Below are 625 nucleotides of genomic sequence, written 5' to 3' on the forward strand. Positions count from 1 at the left end.
TGAGGTTGCTGTGAGCTGTAATGCTGTGGCACTCTACCCAGGGCAACAGCTTGAGACTCTGTCTCAGATGAGGAAAAAAAAAAAAAAAAAAAAAGATAGGCAAAATAGGCTCGGAGCCCATAGGACAGTGGTTATGGCACCAGCCATATGTGGGTTCAAGCCCATCCAGGGCCAGCTAAACAACAATGACAACTGCAATAAGAAAATAGTTGTGAATAGTCCTAGCTACTTGGGAAGCTGAGGCGAGAGAATCACTTAAGCCCAAGAGTTGGAAGTTGCTGTGAGCTGTGAAACCATGGCACTCTACCGAGGGCGACATAGTAAGACTCATCTCCAAAAAAAAAAGAAAGAAAACATAGGCAAAATATTTGAAGAGAAATTTCCCAAAAGATAGATACATGGCCAATAACTCATGAAAAAATGCTCAATATCATTAGTCAAAGAAATGTTACATTTAATCCACAATGAGAAACTACATATGTACCCATCAAAATGGCTAAAACTAAGTTGACAGAACATAATAAATGATAGCAACTAAAACTCTTTCACATTGCTGGTGGAATGCAGTCTGATAATTTCTTATAAAACTAAATGTTTAACTACCTTATGACCCAATAATTCCATC

Source organism: Otolemur garnettii, unplaced genomic scaffold (genome assembly GCF_000181295.1).
Source record: "Otolemur garnettii isolate 467f Iridium unplaced genomic scaffold, OtoGar3 scaffold00379, whole genome shotgun sequence".
Taxonomy (NCBI): domain Eukaryota; kingdom Metazoa; phylum Chordata; class Mammalia; order Primates; family Galagidae; genus Otolemur; species Otolemur garnettii.